Source organism: Lissotriton helveticus, chromosome 5_1, assembly GCF_964261635.1.
Source record: "Lissotriton helveticus chromosome 5_1, aLisHel1.1, whole genome shotgun sequence".
Classification (NCBI taxonomy): domain Eukaryota; kingdom Metazoa; phylum Chordata; class Amphibia; order Caudata; family Salamandridae; genus Lissotriton; species Lissotriton helveticus.
This window is the reverse complement of record NC_136065.1, coordinates 341,867,272-341,875,997: the sequence shown is the minus strand read 5'-3', so window position 1 is coordinate 341,875,997 and position 8,726 is coordinate 341,867,272. Positions and strand designations below refer to the sequence as shown.

Here is an 8,726-nt window from a genome sequence, read left to right as displayed (position 1 = left end):
TTGTTACACAGTAGTCCTTGGATAACTGAAACTTTGCCAACCAACCGCGTGGACTCAGTCACTTTCATTCCAAGATGGCCACGTTTCTGTACTCAAAAGTTTGCTGTTTAGGGCTAGGACATAGGATCGCACCATTCAGTTTCAGAAAAGGAGAAAATACCCGAAATACAATGTACGGGCAAACCGAAAAACTGTTGAAGTGTTTAGATTTAATAACGTGTTTTCCCCTTTATAATGATGTTTCTGACAGCACGGTTCGTTCAAGCGTGCAACGGGCTCTCCCTCCTCTATTTACGTCAGGTGGTAGACGCCGTTGTCGAGGAAACGGCTGTCAATGCTGGAGTGTCCACTGAGGCTGCTCGCCGGGGGAGTTGCGACTCGCTTACTGTACCTGTTAACAGAGGTAGGGAAGTTCTTATTAGCGTTATAAGCCTCATTGGGACGAAGGGCTGTCGGTTAACCTGTCTTATTTCAATTGCCGAGCAGCAAGCACCTGCGCAGCAGTTGCAGCTGGTTCAATATTGGCTCTGCGAAGTGGAGGGTGATTTCCAGAGACCGCATCAACCAGAATTAACCCAACATGTCTTGTTTTGACTCCAAAAAAGCGTCCACGGGGACCTAGGACTGTTGCTCCTCGCCAGACGTGCGGTTGGATTTTGCGAGTCTGGATTTTATTCTTTCGGTTCTCTTGTATGAAGTTTTAGTTTTTTTGCAAGCGTAAAAACAACACGTTCTAGGTCTGAAAGGGAAACTCGCACCTGGGCTTGAGCAACTTGAGCTTTCTCTTTCGTGATGACGAAATAGCATTTTATTTGTTAGAGGTTGGCGAGCCAACAAATTAACAGGGAGAGCCGAGCCAAGGGGCTGGCTCGCCTCTAAGAGCCCTTTCACGAGCCGAGCCCTGTGAATGTTTGCCATGTAATAATGCAACACGTAACACTGTGTGATGTAGCTTCAAAATTAAAAATAAGTGCATTTCTTTAACATTCGGCTACTTTGACAATAATAATAAGTCATATTATAGGTTCATTGAGAAATGCTGAAGAAAAAGGGGCATGTGAAACAAAATATTTGCATAAGATCACACAGTTTGGTTAAGCAGGGAAGCCGGGATTAATGTCCGTGTTCCTGGTTTCTCTCTGTACACATCAACCACTAAATGGGTATGTATTTGTGTCTCCTTTTTACCTCAAACGTTTTTTTTTGATAATCAACTTTATTGGTTTTATTGAGTTTGTAAAAAAGAAAACAATTACATTCATTGGTAGCAGATCAAGCGTTACAAGTAGGGAAGTTTAAGCAAATACATTTGACAACAAGCATAACAGGCCATTTCAATTGAGTATGACCATTCCATAGTTTCAGGAACGCACAAGTGCCATCGGGTCGTCACACAGGCAATAGATGAAACCATTTACCTCACACCTTCTCAAATAATTCAGGACACCCCCGAGCCTCACAGAGAGTCTCCTCCTGTGCACCACACCAGTCCACTCCCCTCCTCCACCCAGCGGCGTAAAGAAAGCTGAGGGGGCCCCCGTGCAAGCTATACAGAAGGGCCCCCATTCTGGATTTAATCCGGAGCTTTATGGCCTAAGTACTGGGCTAGGGGGGCCCCCTGCAGCTCAGGCCACCCCCCGCACCGCGCGGGATGCGGGGGTCTGTGTTACGCCCCTGCCTCCACCTCTGCACAGTTAGGGCCTTAGCCTGAGCCCAGAGCGCGGCTATGTCCCTCTTTGCCACCGCCACTGTTGTCCCCAGGAATCTCTTGTCAGCCCTGGAGCTATCGAGGCCATCAAACACTCCCAGCAGCAAGCGCTTCGGGTCGTGGGGAACCTCCCATCCGAGGGCCCGAGTAAGTTTGAGTTCTACCCCAAACCAAAACGGCGCCAGGGCCGGGCACTGCCATACCATGTGATAGAAATCTGTAGGGGCAGACTCGCAGCGCGCGCAGGCTGGGGATGATCGCAATTGGGCCCGGAAGAGGCGCGCCGGAGAGAGGTACGCTGCATGGAGGAAGTAGAGCTGGAAAAGGCGTAACTTAGAAGATGTTGTCAATGTTTTGGGCACCATAAGCGCATCGCGCCAGTCCGCTTCCTCTAAAGTATCCACCCAACCCTCCCAGCGATCACGGAGCCGGTCTAGGGATGCAGGGCCATTGTTTACCAGCGCTCGGTACAAGCGGGAGACCCCACCTCTCCCCAGGTTCCCCATCTTCACCTGGGCCTCCAAGGGGCTGAATTCTGGGAGAGAGACGGGAGATGGAATGTGAGTGTGGAGGGCGTGCCTGAGCTGGAGGTACTTGTAGAATTGGGAAGGAAGAAGGGCGTGGCACTGCTGCAATTCCGCAAAGGACCGAATGTGGTCTCCCACCCACACGTCTCCTAGTTGCGAAACCCCAACTAAATCCCAGCGGTGGAAATCCCGTAAGGACAAGACCTCCCGCAACCAGGCCCCACTCCACAGCGGCGTTTGCCTAGTAAGCTTCCGGTCCCATTGCACATGTCGAAGGGCTGTACGCCAGGCAACGAACACCGTCCTGGTGACAGGGGGAAGAGTCTGTGGTATCGGGCTACCATAAAAAAAGCCTAGATCTGTGGGAAGTCCATTGTCCACAGTTCCACCTGGTAAGCCGGGTCGGACCAGCCGCGTGCGAACCAGTCGTGAATCACAATGAGTTTCGTGGCCGGGTAGCAGAGGTGGAGATTGGTCACCCCCATGCCCCCATCAAAGGGGGGAATACGACAGTGTGCCAGGGACAGTCTCGGCCTTTTCCCTCCCCACAAGAACCGGGTAAGAGCGCCACCTAGCTCCGGAAACCAGCTACCCGGAAGATGAATGGTGACATTTTGTAGAATGTAGAGAAAGCGGGGTAGGATCATCATTTTGAAGAGTCCACTCCTGCCCATGGGGTTAATGGGTAGGGCGTGCCATCTTTTAAGGTCTGCCTTCATCCTAGTGATGAAGAGCAATATTCCAAGCCCACTCAAGCTCCGGCAGGAGAGTGACCCACACACCCAGGTACTTGAAGGATTGCTTCCGGAGGGGAATAGTCGCCTGCCAATCAAAGCAAGCACGAGTAGGGTGCAGGGGGATGGGGGTCGACTTAGCCGGGTTGAGTCGCAGCCCTGAAACCCGCTAGAAGGCCAAAAGGGCATCTAGGCACCTGGGTCCAGAGCGGTCCGGGTCAGCCAGAAACAGCAGAACATCGTCCACGTATAGAGCAATCTAATCAGTCTGACTCCGGTCCCAGGCCCAGTCTCGGATGAGAGGATCCTGGCGGATAAGCACCGCCAGAGGCTCCATCGCCAACGCAAACAAGAGCAGGGAGAGTGGATACCCCTGGCGGGTACCCCTCCGGATGGGGAATGCCTCAGAAAGCTCACCGTTGATGAGGACCCGAGCCCTGGGTTTACTGTAGAGGACTCTAATCAGGCTACGAAAGGGAGGACCAAATCCCATCAGTTCAAGCACGTCTCCAAGATAGTCCCAGTCCACCGTATCAAAGGCCTTTTCAAAATCGATGAATAGGAGCACCAGATACGGGGTCAAATGGTGACGGTGAGCTAGAGCCAAATGGATGCGACAAATGCAGTGACGGGTACCCCTGGCGGGCATAAACCCGCATTGATCAGGATGAACAAGTCTTGTAGGGGCGGGCGGAGCTGCTGGGCTATTGCGGTGGCATAAATCTTCATCTCTGTATTGATCAATGAGATCGGGCGATACTCCGCACAGTCCAAGGAGGGTGGCTGCGTTTTGGGGATGACCACAATGGTGGCCACATCAGTTTCAGGCGGGAAGGACCTTTCTTCTACCACATGGTTAAAAAGTTCCACTAACTGGGGAACCAAGTCGTCACGGAAGGCCGCGTAGTACTCCTGGGGGTAGCCGTTTGGTCCGGGCGTCTTGCCCGAGTGCAGCAGGGAGATCGCCCTGTGTATTTCTTCCGGGGTAAAGGGGTGGTCCAAAGTATCCACTATCTCCTGGGGAAGATACACCGAGTACCGGTCTCCCTCAGCAGGTCTGCCAGGGAGGCACCCGGAGGGCGAGCTCCATACAGGGCCGCGTAATAGTCAGCGAACGTCCGTGCAATGGCAGTGGATGTCACCTGACGGGCCCCATCTGCCGTCTGAACCTCAGGGATAATGCGGTTGACTTTGGGGTAGGACACCAGGTTATGGAGAAGCTTGCCATTCTTATTGCCCCATCCATAAATACGCGCCGCTGAAGAGCGCCAGAGCATTTTGGCTGACTCCAATGAGATCCGACGAATCTCTTTGCGGACCACAGCAAGCTGGCGGGCGAGGCCATCGCTATCGTCAGTCTTTTGGAGTCTTTCCAATCGGTCTGCCCGTGCCTCCAGCTGCACAAGCTGGGCGGACTGTTCCACCCGTTTCCCGAGAACCAGCCCCCTGGCCACACCTCTTACAACCGCCTTGCCGGCCTCCAACAGTGTCCCCGGTGAGGGAACAAAGCCCGTATTGGTTGAGAAGTAGTGGCGCAGTTCCTGTCCAAGGTACTCTACCAACGCCGAGTCCTGCAGGAACCACGCGTTTAGCCGCCAAGTCGCACGTGGACCAACACTGGGGGAAGCGACGCGGATAGAGACAGCGCGGGGGGGCGCATAAGTGCACAGGAAGTTTAGGGGGAGCCCTTTAATCATTCCCGACAGAATCACATATAGGCCTTCTGCATCAGTGTCAGCCCTAGTCAGGGTGAAGGGAAGCCCCTTCCTGAGTAAAATAGCCACCCCTCGGGATCCCCGCGCAAAGCCAGAGTGCCAGACCCTGTCAAACCCGTAGCGGGCCAAGAAATTGCATTGCGAACCCAGAAGGTGTGTCTCTTGAAGAAACAGAATGTTGGGTGAATGGCGACAGGCAGTGCGGAGGACAGCTGTGCACTTGATGCGGTCAAGGAGGCCGTTGACATTCCAGGAGAGGATGTGGATGGGTCTATGAAGGGTTCCGAACATCTAGGGGCGGGATACGCGGCAAGACAGAGGCATGCGCTGGGCAGTACTCCCAGGCCCGGGATCCCATGAGGAAGGCACGGGGTACAGTGACCTGCTTGTCATCAGCGGGGACATCTAGGAACACGCGGCTACCAATTAAGACAGAACACAGTGGCCCGTAGGCGGGTAAAAACAACAAACTGCTGGGAGACAACGGTCTCCCCCCCTCCCCTCGCCCCCCAACTCCCCCCACCCTACACTTCTGAAGTGGAAGCATCTATCGCCCTAAAGAAACCCCAACCAACAACTACCCCACACTGAGGGGAACCACTAATCTAAAACGGTTAGAAAACAGTCGAGTGAGAACATGGTTGAGCTGGACCCCCCTACATGTAGTCAGATGACACGCTGACAGCTGAAAAAAGAGGGAAAGAAAACAACACCCTTAAAAGGCTTAGTCCTGGGACTCCAATGGGTCTCCGGATCCTGAGGAGGCCATGCAGGCACGTCGGGTCGGCCCCAGCCCACAGGGCCAGGTACAGTCACACAGCAAGGGACCAAAGGTGTGCTGTGGAGTGCTCCTCGCCTGGTGACAGTTACACTCCCTCATCCTCGCCCATTCCCCGGATCACAGGGCTGCCGGACAGGTCCAAATCCAACATTGCCCTTCGCAAATTGTCCCCGGGTTCAGGGAGGCTGCCCATATCAAACAAAGAAGTAGCCAAGCTGGGGGAGGCAGATCCTTGCTGTGAAGGTCGCGTCAGAGAGCTCTGGCGCTGCGCCGCCGGTGTGTGGGATGCCTCCCCCCGTCTGCCGCCCCTCCTCCGGGACCCGGTACGGCGTCGCTGGGACTTGGGCGCATCCTGTTTTGGCTGTGTCTGAGCTCCCCGATTAGAAGAGAGGGGCGCTCTAGGCAGGAGGGGCCGCTCCTCCGTGAGCCAGGTCCATGCCGCCTGGGGGGGGATCAAAAAAGAATTCTGGAAGATTACCTTAAGCCGGGCAGGGAAGAGGAGGCCATAGCGCAGGCCCAGCGCCCTGAGTTTCTGTTTCACCTCTTCATAGGATCGACGCTGAGTCTGCACCTCTCTGGAGTAGTCCGGAAAGACCATAATTCTGGAGTCCTGGAATTGCAGAGGCCCTAGCTCCCTAGCCACCCCCAGAATCGCATCCCTGTCCTGAAAGTTGAATATGCGGAGAATGATGGGCCGAGCAGGGGCGCCAGGCGGAGGTCGGGGGCGAGGGAGCGGTGGGTGCGCCCCACCGCAAACCAGGGGGAGAGCCTCTCCTTGGGCATCCAGGAGCGGACCCAGGTCTCTATAAAAGTGTCAGCACGCCCCTCCTCCACTCCCTCCAGAAATCCCAGGAGGCGTAGATTGTTTCTTCGCGCCCGGTTGTCGGCGTCTTTGGCCTTGCGATGTAGCTCGGCCGTCTTGAGTCTGGAGATGGGCCACCTGAGACTTGAGGGTACTCATGTCATCCTCCACCGTGGAGATCCGGGATTCCGTTTCCGTAATGCGGGCCGTGGCGTTATGCAGATCCTGGCGAATGAGGGCCACGTCCACCCGCACCTCTCCCATCCTGTTCTCCACGGAGGCCTGTGGCACACTGGTCGCCTGCAGGATGGTAGAGAGGTCTCCTCCGATGACCCCAGAAGCAGCCGCGCCCCCTCCACCCGGGTCTCGGACCGATGTAGTAAATTGGTCCATCTTTGTTTGGGTAGGAGGAACGGGGGTCTGGGTGGTGCGGGGTTTGCCCATGCTCTCGGAGAGGACGACCTCAGGCGCCTAGAGGGGAGCAATAAGGCGAGCCGGCTCCGCCGCCAAGGCCTCCGCCACCCGATATAGTGGCCGACCCTCAACCCCACTCACCGACTCCGAAGGACGGAGGCCGCCCTCCACCGGGACCCAGTCCAATGAGGACCAAGTCGCCTCCACACCCCGCCACACACCCGCCTCCAAGGCACGTCGATGGTCCGACCTCGGGAGGGCCGCGGGCAGCCTCGGTCTATACGGGCCAACCCCAGCGGGGGCACCTCAGACCTCCCCAGCCGCAGGACCGTCGGCCCGCGAGGTCTCCGAGGCAGAGCGAGCAGCAAAGGGGGGCCACCCCACTTGAGATGTCCAGGGCGGCACTCAAGGAGGCAGGGACCCCCAGCATGGCGAGTGCGGGTTTTCCCCGGGGTCTGCTGGGCAGGAGTAACCCAGGAGCAGGCCAGTCGCAGGAGGCAAGCGAGGGGACTCGCGCAGGCACGAGCGCCCAAGGAGTCTTCCAAGCCAGGGGCCCTCCCGGTGGCTCCCAGCAAAGGCGGCAAGATCTTCAGCACCTGGGAGAGGGGGGCCAATGCGCTCCCTCCCCCGGGCCGCCGCCCCCCCTCCAACAAACCGGCCCAAAGAACCACGCAGGGTGCAGATGGGGCGCTCGAAGACAGCCACCTCCTTCCAGGCACAAGGGTCGGGGGCAGCCGATAGATCACACTTCGCCCTGGGAGTCATCAGCCGCAGGAGGGGGTGCAGGGATCGAGCCTCCGCCGCGGAGAAGGGGGGGCAGGAGGTCTGGAGCAGGCCTCAGCTGACAGATACGCCCCGCAAGGCTCCTCAGCAGTCCAGGGGGGAAGGCCTCCACCCCCCATGATCAGCGGCCACAGCGCCTCGGGCCGACACACCGCTCCAGACAGTCTCTCCCTCAGCAGCTGAGGGCCGGAGAGCTCCGCACACAGGGTCAGGGGGGCCTCGGTCGCACACGCCCCCGTCCAGCCGCCGCAGCACCCAAGACCGGTGTCCTCACTCACCAGGTCACCGCCATCGCAGCTCCAGGTCGCTTCCTCCTCCTCGCTCGGAGGCCTCCAGGTAGCGCCACATCTCCAGCGGTGCAAGGCTCTCTGTTCCTACATGCGGGGTGGGGGCCCTGTCCCTCAGCAGCGGCCGCCAGGCGCCTCCACCAGCCAGCTTTAGAGGCCGCCGTCGCAGAGGAAATTGCGGCCAGCGGGGCAGCCGAACTCCGACCATCAGGGGCAGGGCCGTCGTGTCCGGAGACGGACCGGCAGGGAGGCCGCCATTTTAGAACCAGGGAGGCCCCGGGATGGAGGAGGCTCAAAGAGCCGAAGGAAGCATCAAATCGTCCCCAGATGGAACCGGGACCGAGCCAGCACTGAGGGGAGTCAACGCAGGTGTGAGGTAGCAGCCGATGTCAGCTGCAAGCGGGCGGATGCGAGGCGGATGACGGAGGGGGTCCAGAGCACTCTTAGAGTGTGACCGCCATCTTGACGCCTCAAGCCACGCACCCCAAACGTTAATGCTTTGTTTTAAACTTTGTGGCAGGCAGAGCTAGGGTGGCAGGCTGGAGCCACATAAAGCTCATCTCGGTTTGGGCTCGAAGTGCCAAAAGGACCTTTAGCTGAGCCAGAGACAGGCCTCTGCCTTGAGCTTTAAGTGTCTCGCCACCTTTAATATATATGTCTGTATGTGTTGGGACACAAAAATAGTATCTATTTTAATCCCCCAAACAAATCCAGTTTAACCGTATACGATCTCACAGTGGCAACATAAAATATGATAATTCGGTCAAAAGATCTTCACGACTCTAACCGTAAATTATTGTATGGAATTGAGCTATTCACTCATTTATTTATTTTATTTACATTTTTGTATAGCACAAACAAGACCAAATGGGTATGTTATACAGTAGCTATTTTAGCAGAGCAGTGGAGGCAAAACAAAATAGTAACATAGGTGAAACCCTACAGGGAAAAGAAAAAGGTCAAACATTGTCATAT

The 8,726-nt window shown here is 56.4% G+C and overlaps 1 protein-coding gene across 1 annotated transcript in view; it reads left to right on the top strand.

The window, feature by feature from the left end:
- The first annotated feature begins 320 nt into the window (after positions 1–320).
- Positions 321–8,726, top strand: part of CFAP74 (cilia and flagella associated protein 74) — a 1,328,338-nt gene continuing 1,319,932 nt past the window's right edge. Inside the window, exon 1 of the mRNA XM_078642456.1 lies at positions 321–403. The gene's annotated coding sequence lies outside the window, so the exon portion shown is untranslated. The remainder of the gene's footprint in view (positions 404–8,726) is intronic.